This window comes from Lycorma delicatula, chromosome 11 (genome assembly GCF_047948215.1).
Source record: "Lycorma delicatula isolate Av1 chromosome 11, ASM4794821v1, whole genome shotgun sequence".
In the NCBI taxonomy this organism is placed as follows: domain Eukaryota; kingdom Metazoa; phylum Arthropoda; class Insecta; order Hemiptera; family Fulgoridae; genus Lycorma; species Lycorma delicatula.
In genome coordinates this window covers 47,912,077-47,922,894 of record NC_134465.1, presented here as the reverse complement: position 1 = coordinate 47,922,894, position 10,818 = coordinate 47,912,077, and the positions used below count along the sequence as shown (strand labels likewise).

Sequence of the window (10,818 nt, the reverse complement as noted above, 5' to 3'; positions counted from 1 at the left end):
AATAACATCAATATCAATTTTTCGACAAAACTGGTTATGAGAATTTGTGGCTTATTTAGTTTACAATATATATATATATATTTTTTTTTTTCCATGAAACGGCATATTTCTTAGTATGTTAGCAGAAATTTTCATGCCCTGTTGTGCAAGAGATTTGAAAAATTAAAAGGTTTTTTAAAATTTATTTTACCAATCATGAGGCACTCATCAGAACAGTTATTTGAACTGTAAAGAAAACAAGCTGGATAAAATTAACGAGCATTTGAAGAATTTTCTGTAAATGTCAGTGAAATACGAGGATTATTTTTTTTTTCAAGGTCTGATCGGTCACGAAATTAAAACCACAGTGAAAATAAAAAATTTTTTATTTGTAACAAGTACATAGTTACACTATTTCTCTACATAGTCGCCACTCCAATTTAGATATATGTTGTAGCATGGTACCAACTTTCCAATACCCTCGTCATAGAACGGAGCCGCCTGTGTTTTCAGCCATGTTTTTATGCTGGTCTGCAGCTCGATGTCTGTGCCAAATGTTGTCCTCCTAGCAAGCGTTTCATGTGAGAAAAGAGGTGAAAATCGGATGGAGCCAAGTCCGAGCTGTATGGTGGGTGATCAAACACTTCCCGACGAAAACGCTGCAGGAGCTTCTTTGTTACAGCTGCAGTGTGCGGCCGAGCATTGTCATGGAGAAAGACAATGCCTGATGACAACATTCCTCTCCACTTATTCTGAATTGCCCTTCGTAAACGTTGAAGAGTCACGCAGTATGAGGGTGCAGTGATGGTCGTGCCACGTTCCATGAATTCCACCAAGAGAACTCCAGAAGGATTGTCACATGAAACCAAGCCTCATCTGTAAAAAATAAATTATCCAACACTAATGCTGTCCTGAAGAAACTGATTAAACCCATTGACAATAGTGGAGATTAGTATAATCAACTGGCGTAATTCATGTGATACATGGATTTGACAGAGGATATCTTTAAGTTAAGTAACCAGGTAATTTTAAAGGAACTATAAAGGGATATTCCTTTGTGATGTGAAAGTTTTTGAAATGATTTGTTAGAGGAGTTTAAAAAGTTTACCCTAACACCTTCCAATGTTTTGTCATTAAGTACTGATTGACAAGAACTACGGCACACCACAACGACCATCAATGTGGAGCCACCGTGGATTGAGCCACATGAATTCCAAATGTCTGATGCCAAAACAACCATTGAAGAAGTGAAAACAGCCATGCATGTCTTGAAAAATGGAAAAGCGCCTGGAGGATATGGAGTCACCGCACAGTCCATCAAGGCCAGAGGTGTTGTTCTGCTTCAGCGACTTCATGAGCTCCTTCAAAACATCTGGTGCATGGAAAAGGTACCAGCTACCTAGATAAAGGCTGTCATCATTCCAATTCACAAGAAGGGTGATGGTCAAGACTGCAAGAACAACTGTGGCATAAGTCTTCTAACTATTGTTGGCAAAGTTTTCATGAAAGTCATCCAGTCATGCCTGTAGAAATTTCCTGAGCAAACAAGCTGTGAGGAGCAAGCCAGCTTTCAACCAAACCGGGGATGCTGTGACCAGATATTTACGATTCACTAACTAATGGAAGAAAGAATTCGATGTGGAAAACGAGGAGTTATCGTCTCTCGATCTGCCTTTGACTGTATCCATTGGCTGGCACTTTGGAAGACATTAGAGACAGAGCTCATCCTTCCTAAAGTTATCAAGGTTCTCCAGGAGAGCTACAATGGATGCGCATTATAGCACAGTCAAGTAAGATACGCATTTAAAATGAGCTATCTGAAGAGTTTTCCATTCGAACAGGGGTCTGTCAGGGAGATGTTGCCTCCCCATTCCTTTTTAACATTGTAGTTTAACTCCATAATGTGATGAGTTTACCAGGGCAGAAGAGGACCTCAGTTTGGAGAGGATAGCTTTCCGACTGACTTGATGTTTGCTGATGACAGTGGCATGCTCACTGACAGTGATGCTGAGGCCTCTGATATTCACTATATCTCCTGCACTGCCCAATCTTATTGCCTGAAAATAAATGGTGGTTAAGTCACATGTACTAACAAGAGACAGATCACGTGCCATCATCCAACTGGATGGTGTGCAAATTGAACAAGTGCAAGAATTCAAATATTTGGGCTCACTGGTCCAGGAGAAGAAAGTAGCAGCTATGGTGGAAATCCATATTCGAATTGGTTAAGCAACTGCAGCATTTGCTTCCCTGAAGTGGTGCTTGTGGAAACAAAGCAACATCTCACTGAATACCAAAGTTCGTTTTTTCCGAACCCTGATCCTGCCAATTTTATTGTATGGAGCAGAAATGTGGACACTACTTAAGACAGACCTGAGTAAACTTGAAATGTTTCAAATGCTACGCCTATGCCAGATCATCAGAGTCTCACTTCGTGATCACGTCTACCTATCATCGCTGCGAACAAGATTCAAGAACAAGAACAAGAACAGATTCAAAAATGAAGACTGCAATGGTTTGGTCATATCTGTAGAATGAGTGGAAACTGATTACCATTCAAACTTCTCCGGCATCAATGACCCATCCATTGGAAAGTCCAACAAACAGCTCCAAAGAAAATGTGGATCTAGCAGATAGATGAGATAAAAAACCGCAGGCTAAAGCTTAATAAGGCCAGGACAATGGTTATGGATTGCCATGCATAGAAGTGTCTTGTTAGTGAAATCAGACAACTACTGGCACCCACAGCAGCGTACAGGTTTAGGAGTCAATCTAATCCAAACACAAGCTAGGAATCAAAAGAAGGAGAATGTTTGTGTCTATGTCTCCGATTGCAAACAGAACCAATTCCTCTATATCCCTTTATCAAATGGATTGAAAATTTATTTGATACATTCTTAACGGGGAACTGAAACTGAAAAGCTTATTTCCATAAAACAAAAGATTTGGTTGTTAAATAATTTTCCACAATAAAAATTCTGTCTTCCATGTTGAAAATCATTTCTTCTTAATAAAAACACAGAAAACCAAAAACAACTAACTGTTCACATAAAAAAAAAGGAAGTTATATCAGCTGATTATAAAACAACAATAGGTAGTGCTACCAACCTATTCATCGGAAATTATTATATTAACTTTTCTAAAAAGTATTTTGTTTGGGTTGCGTTTTAAAACAAACACCCAGTACAAGAAAAATAATGATTAAATATTTTACTAAGCACTTCAGTAATGAAAGTAACAATTTTAATTAAATTTATTTAACTTTCAAACTTCTTGGACAACACAGCTAAAACTTCTTAACATGAGTTTATTTATTCTGAAGGAATATATTTTTCATGGTAAATGCCATTAACAATTTTGTATCAAAGTCAACTTATGTAAAAGATTAAATAAAAATTGTTTTTTTCGTTTATTTTCTAGAAAGTGGCTTTTTATTTTTTATTACAGCCACTGCCTATCATTTAAATAGAAAACAAGTTTTAAAATAATTAAAAATCCAATTTCTGTAACTTCTCGCTACATCTCTTACTTTATGCAAGATAGTTTATTATTTACATACTCATTTAATACAGTAGATATAAATTTTAGTAACAAGCTAGTGAGGGTCGTATATCAAATAACACCATAACATGTTTTGTTGTCTTCAAAGTTGATATGAATTTTTTTTAAACATTTCTGGAACTCTTCATTTGAAACATTATGCATTTTGGTTATCAAATTTTCCTTTGTCAAGTTAATTGGCTATAATGAGATTCTTTCAACTACAATTTTAATTTGGGAATAAAAATTTCCACTGGTGCTAGATCAGGTAGATAAAGAAGATATGAAATGTCTGATGTCTCATGTTTCACCAATAACAGCTCAAGAGCTCTGCTGTATGAAGGAAAGTATGATAATTAGTCAAAAAATTGGGTATGGGGTTTTTCATTTCTTGCTATTTCATGATCCTGGAACCTAAGTACATATGTATATTTGAAACAACTTTTGAGCGGATAAACCAATTCTGATGAAATTTTCTACAGAGACAAATGTAATAAAAATTGCATAGCACATGTAACACTTGTTGCCACAAACAAGCATAACAGGATGACTAAATAAAATTTTACATTACGGTTTTCACTGGGCTACTACCTAACAGCAACTTACCTAACAGCAACTTACCTAACATTCCTTTAGCAGCGCAATCTGGTACACAATTTAAAAACTTCAGGAATTTTACAGACAAATCTCATAACATGTTTAATAGTATGACATTTAAATGTTAATATCTAAGTAATCCAGTTATAAAACAACTCATGTTATTAAAAGTCGCAATAATTTTACTGTTATGATTATTTAAGAAATAAATTTTACAACAAATATTAATTTCACAGATTATAAAACTAAATTAAATCTTTCTTATGTAAAATTAAATAATACCTTATCTAATGGATTTTCAGAAGTTGTATAAAATTTATTTGAACCAAGAATTTAATCTATATATCACAGATAGTTCAGTCAAAATATTTTCATCACTGTCGACATCATTGCTGTAAACATCTCCAGTATTTAAGTAGCGAACACCATTTTTAGTAACAACCTTTAAATTACAAAAAAAAAAGAACGAAAAATATATAATATAATAAAAGCATAAGAACTAATATTTACTTTTAGATAAATGATAAATCTGAATATGCTTTATTAATAAATTTTATCATGTAATGTACCAATTCGTATAATAATTGAATGAATATCTGAAAAAAAATACTAAAAGTAGGTATGAAATTAAAAAAAATTGGAAAGTTTTCCAGAAAGTAAAAAACATCAAACTCCAATAAATTTAAAACAAGTAATAATTGTATACATAAAAAATATCCCATTTTGTTCTGCAAGAAAGGCAGTAATTTTTTACTGGGATTGTACTATCTCTTTACCCTTTCTTTACTGTTTAGCCTCCGGTAACTACCGTTTAGATAATTCTTCAGAGGATGATATGTACGAGTGTAAATGAAGTGTAGTCTTGTACATTCAGTTCGACCATTCCTGAGATGTGTGGTTAATTGAAACCCAACCACCAAAGAACACCGGTATCCACGATCTAGTATTCAAATCCGTGTAAAAATAACTGGCTTTACTAGAACTTGAACGCTGGAACTCTCGACTTCCAAATCAGCTGATTTGGGAAGACGCGTTCACCACTAGACCAACCCGGTGAAATACAAAATAAGGGATTGTACTATATAGATCAATATTTCTCAACCTTTTTTGTTATGGCGGATTGATACAATTATATAAAAAAATATACAGGGACCGGCAGATCCTCAGTTTAGATTTTCTGATGAGCAAAAAAAAATAATTTAGTCATATTTTTATTTTTTTAATAATTAAATTTACACATATAATATTAATTAATATAATTTCTATCTATAAACAACAAAACAATATATAAACGAAAATCAGAAAATAAATAACAAAAAATAAATGTAGGTGATTATATTTAAAAATAGGAACTTTAAACACATTTACAAACTAATTGTAGACAATGAAAGTTCGTGAGAAATTTGTTGTTGCTCACTTTGCACAACTGTTTCAATGTCGGGTTGTAAATTACTTAAACCTATCGAAGAGATGAATTTTTTGATAAACAATTTCTTGTTTTGGTTTTAATAAATGTTATATCTGAGAATCCAGCTTTACACAAATATGTGATTGCAAAGGGAAGTAGTATTTTCATGGCTTTGATATGTAGATTTTGATATTCATTTTTTACTGCAATCCAAAATTTAATTAAATTCATAGTTGAAAATTTGTTTTTTAATATTATGTCAGAACACAGTTCAAGAGACATTCTTGGTCTTTGTTACTTACATTTATATTATTGCAATTATTCTCAATAAAAGGATTAATTATCCATAAATTCAACTCCTGCAAGTTATGTTTGTAGGGAAATATTTTTCAAATCCATCATATAATGACTGTAAATGTTCACTTATTACTACATTCAGATTATCAACTATTAATTCCTTTTCTGTAATAATAAATTCATAATAAGAAATAAATACATCAGGATTACTTTCTTCATTTTTTTTAAACGCGTCAATTTTGTTAAATAAATTAAATGTAATTGTCACACTTCCCTGCAAACTTAAATTTAAGTAATTTATGTATGAAAATATGTTTCTTAAATATACCAGTTTTGCAACCCAATACATATTGGAAAAACATTTTGGTAACAGAGACTGTTTTTCTAAAACCTTTATTAAGAAGGCTACTGCCACGATTTTCCTTCTTCGGCTGATCAAAATTTCCACAACCTTCACACATGTTACAGAATGATACTGCTAATAAGCTGCTAAAACTTATATATTATTATCATCTGATTTACTGAAATCAGTATCACATTAGGTAGTCTAAACATGAGTCTAGAGGAATTTTATTTGTATAATATTCATATCATGGATATGAAAGTGATTTTACCCACACAATTCCTGTTCAGTTGTAAGTGATACAGAACATATTTCTCTTGGAATAGGAAGATTATAAACATAATAAAAATATTAAATAGTGGATGTGACTTAATAAAAAATAGAATTGGAATTTAGCATTACGACAAGCATGGTACTGCACTTCAAATAAAAAAAAAAAAACCTTAAAATTGATTTCTATAAAAGATTATTAAATGTGAATTGTAATCAGAACAAAAAAGGGAGAAAGCATGCATAGGCTATTAATTTATATTCATAAAAAAAATTGCTTATAAATCTGAATTAAATTTTTTTATTAAATATCAAAATTTATGCAATCTATTTACTATAATAATTTCATTTTTAGAAAAAAAAAATAGCTTTAATCATTTAATTGCATATGACATCTCGTTAGTTTCAGAAACATTATACAATAGTATTATGCATGGAATCTTGTACTACACAAAAAGAAATAATAAACATACAATAAAAAAAATTTATTCCAGCAACCGAAAATTACTACAAGCTGTTTATTTTTATTGTATAATAAATATCTCATTCTCCTCCAAATACAGCCCATAAGCAAACCAAAGTTTTTTTTTAACATAAAAATGTACTACTGGATTAAGCACCTAGTTATAGAAAACAAAAAATCTCTATGGTTGATGTACACAGCTTCATCAGCCATAGAGACTTTTTCGAAAAACTATAACTCCAGACTGCTAACCAGACTATGGTTTTACTACTTACAATATGCTAAAAAAAAAATTAATACACAGCAGTGTTTTTATTAAAAACATTTTCTTCTTCATCAGAACTTGAATTAATTTCGACAATATTAATCCAGTGTCTTTAGCATAGATTAAAAACGTTTTACATAAACACACATAACTGAGATTTCATAAATTAAAAAAAATAAGTGTTTAATTGGATAATGATAATAACAGTGACAATATAAGTAATAATTATTTGCCTGTATTTATACAGTGTTCAATGAAGAAACTTTCAGAACAAGTTCTAACTCCGGTAGCACGATGATTTTCAGTTGTTTTTCGACTGAAAATAAACACGTTGGAAATCACTCTTCTGTTTGTAAATGCTGATACTCCGAAGAATGTTTAAAAAGTTGTTTATTAGGTTCCGAAAGATAATACAATTTTCCATCTTTTTGCTTCAATAAAAAACCGTTTATTAAATGTTTTTGTTTAGTTTTTATTGGATGTATTTACATTAATTTTCACAGAATTTCTCTACAAGTTTTGTTACTAAATCTCACATTTATTAATAATTTAAAAAAGCTATTGTACTACAAACCTTAAAAAAAACTTGTTTTTCAAAACCAAATTTTGTTTTTTAAGTCAGATAACTTAATACAATTCTGGGACCTGTTATCCTATTTCGCAGTTCAAATTACACAAGAAACCACAAACTTTACTCCTTAATTTGGGTCCCAAAAATTGCGGTAGAGCTTCTTCTTTTTATTAGAAGAGCTGAAATATGGGTGAAATCATTTGCTAGCTATATCTCAGAAATAAAGTGTTTTCAGACCTATGTTAATACGAGGTGCGACAATAAAGTAATGAGAATGATGTGAAAAAAAATGTTGCTTACCGTTTTAGTCATGTTTAGTATTGTCTCCTTCAAAGTAGTTCCCTTCTGATTGTACACACTTATTCCAGCGCTTCTGCCATTGATAGTAACATTTCTGGACTCATCTTCTGTAATATCCTCCAAGACCCTCATCACAGCTTTTTGGACATCTTGTGTTGTTTGAAAATGGTGTCCCTTGACCGCTATTTTGGCTCTTGGAAATAGAAAAAAGTCGCACGGAGTGATATCTGGTGAATAAGGTGGCTGTGGTAGAACTGAAATTTGTTTTGAGGTTAAAAATTGCTGTACTGACAGAGCAGTAATGGATGGCGCATTATCGTGATCCAGAATCCAATTATCCGCAATGTTGGCACGGACACGAAGAACTCAGAACCAGTACAAACAATTATGCCTATTGACAGTTTCATTAGGTTTAGGTTTGAATTGTGCTTCAATCAACCAAACAATGCTACCCATAAATCTCAGTTCACATGTAACCCTGAACCCGTTCACAAAATTGTACCCTGCAATCTGTGTTTCATCACTTAGCTGTTGCACCAGCCTTGGTATGTACGCATGGAACTTGCTTTTCTTCAGACTGCATCGTATACTGCTAGCACTTACACCATTCTCATGTGACCCTTGCATTACAGATTTCTGTGGTGAATGCTGAAGGACTTCCAGCACCGCACCTGAGAATTCATCACGTGCAGCCGTGCAAGGTCACCCTGATCAGCCTTTCTGCACATCACGCACGGTTTCACGGACCTCAGATTTGTCTAGTAGATGTGTGAAGGCCACCATTTGACCAGAAAGTACACTTATTTTTCAAATTGGACTGTAACTTTACTTTTCCCAAAAAATTAATCTTGTAGGTAGAAAAATAAATTTTCTATGACAGTTCAAAGTGTGTATACATTTGAAACACTAATATATATATTAGGATGTCCTGAAGATGTTGGCCAAACATAAGGGCATGAAAATAAACAAAAAGGATTACATGGACAAATGTTCTCCATCACTTTATTTCCTCTTGGTTGGCCATTTTGTGTTCCTTCATTAAATTAATCAAAAATGATCATTACTAATTTCTATTATTAGTAATAATAAAACAGATACAAAATTGTCAACTATATAAGTTTTGCAATCCACTATTATCAATTTCAGTCGTATCTCAGCTGTTTATCAACTGATTTGACAAATGTGTTGTCATTTTGTTCATAACAAACAGCTTAATATTTTATTTAATTAACTAATTTGATAAAGATAATATTCACATAAATATTAATGATTTTTAAAAAAATATATAAATGGTCGCCATTTTGGAATTTTCAAACTTATTTATTTTGTAGATGATAATATGAGGTACATGAATACTGACCCACCGGACTGGTCTAGTGGTGAACTTGTCATTGCAAATCAGCTAATTTTGGAATCGAGAGTTCTAAAATTAAAATTCTAGTAAAAGTAGTTATTTCAATACGGATTTGAATACTAGATCGTGGAGACTGGTGTTCTTTGGTGGTTGGGTCTCAATTAACCACATATCTCAGGAATGGTCAACCTGAGACTGTACAAGACTACACTTCATTTACATCATCCTCATTCATCCTCTGGAGTAATACCTTATGGTGGCTCTGGAGGTTAAACAGGAAAGAAAGGTACATGTATACCAGATTTCATTGAAATATCTCAGTCAATTTTTAAGATATTAATTTGTACTGGTAGGTTATAAAAAATGGCAGACAGAGAAAAAATGAAGCAAGATAGAAGAACATTTGATCACTTAAAATTATTTGTTTACTTTGATGTCCTGAATCAGTCCCTTAGGTTTGTTCAACACCTACTAGAACATCCAATTTATGATTAATGTTAACTATATTGAAATGAAAAATTATCTCCTTTAAAACAAATAATCATCATTTAGTAAACACATTACTGAAATACCACTTGCATTCCCTCACAAACATATCTGTACATATGCATTCACTATTGTTCTCGCATATTCACATCGAAACACAGAAATTTGAGTTTTGTACAAGTACAAACTGTTCATATTCATAAATCAAATTTAAAAGTCCACCTACATCATAAACAAACTATTAACAAAATTATGTCTAACATGTATCAAATTCCATATTCTCAATGTTTAATAATAATCAATATGATTTAAAAATAACAGTTTATTAATTAATTTTAGTTTAAAGTAACAAATTTTTGCAAATGAATTTTGAACATTTTTGATATTACAGCTTACAATGAAATCAATTTAAAAATACATTGAAATGATATTCACAGTGATTTGGTTAAATAAACAAAAAAAATCTTAAATATATTATTAGTTAATAAATCCTAACCTGGCATCAACTACAGCAGTCCTGGTATGATAATAAAATAGTACTTGAATATAACCAATACCAGGTATTTAAGAAAGTAATGCTGATTATGGTAATTCTTCTGGTCAGGTTTTAAAAGAAACTGCCTATTATACTTCAATTTTTTTTCTAAATGTTGAGCAATCTAAAAAAAAGTACATATCAATTAAAAACAATCTTAAACAACAGCAAATTAATTTAAAAAAAATTAAATACAGGTAATGAAAAAATATATATGTATATATACTCTAGTCTGAAGTACAATAGCATCTCCTAAGACTCCCTCAAAAGATAAGAGTGAGCTTTCAAGTTAAAAAATAGGTTCAACACACCACTGTTTGATACTTGTAAATATTTTAATCGTGATGACCGATAATTTGAAAATTTTGAAAGTACAATCTTTACTAAAAAGAACAGCCACTTACTAATTA

The 10,818-nt window shown here is 31.7% G+C and overlaps 1 protein-coding gene across 1 annotated transcript in view; it reads right to left on the bottom strand.

The window, feature by feature from the left end:
• Nucleotides 1–353: 353 nt before the first annotated feature.
• LOC142332076 (uncharacterized) overlaps nucleotides 354–10,818 on the bottom strand; it is an 84,067-nt gene continuing 73,602 nt past the window's right edge. Inside the window, exons 4-6 of the transcript XR_012758146.1 lie at nucleotides 10,370–10,532; nucleotides 4,399–4,558; nucleotides 354–855 (exon numbers count right to left, since the gene is read on the bottom strand). The gene's annotated coding sequence lies outside the window, so the exon portion shown is untranslated. The remainder of the gene's footprint in view (nucleotides 856–4,398; nucleotides 4,559–10,369; nucleotides 10,533–10,818) is intronic.